We start from the raw sequence: 371 nt of genomic DNA, 5'->3' as shown, positions 1-371 counted from the left end.
CCGCTCACCACATGACACCCTGCATCGCTGTAGAGCCACCACCAAGAAGACCCTCACTAGAGGTTCTCCCCGCTCCTTGGATTTCACAGCCTCTAAAACTGTAAGAAAACTTTTATTGCTTTATAAATTACCCAGTATCAGGTACTTTGTTATAAGCAACAGAAATAAACTAACATAGAGTAGAACGCCGCTTGCTGGGTTTGTTGGTTTAACACTGGCGGGTTTGTCCCTTGACTTCACCATCATGCAACCAACTAGAAAGTTCCTCATGGGTTCCTTGCATCCACGTAGAGAAGAGTGATCCAGGCCTGCCCCCAAAGTTAGCCGTGACATTGAGGACTGGTGGTGAGGAACCCCAGTGCAGGAGGCAG

The sequence above is a fragment of the Galeopterus variegatus genome, unplaced genomic scaffold (genome assembly GCF_000696425.1).
Source record: "Galeopterus variegatus unplaced genomic scaffold, G_variegatus-3.0.2 Scaffold4896, whole genome shotgun sequence".
Classification (NCBI taxonomy): domain Eukaryota; kingdom Metazoa; phylum Chordata; class Mammalia; order Dermoptera; family Cynocephalidae; genus Galeopterus; species Galeopterus variegatus.
Note: the sequence above shows the minus strand (reverse complement) of the source record.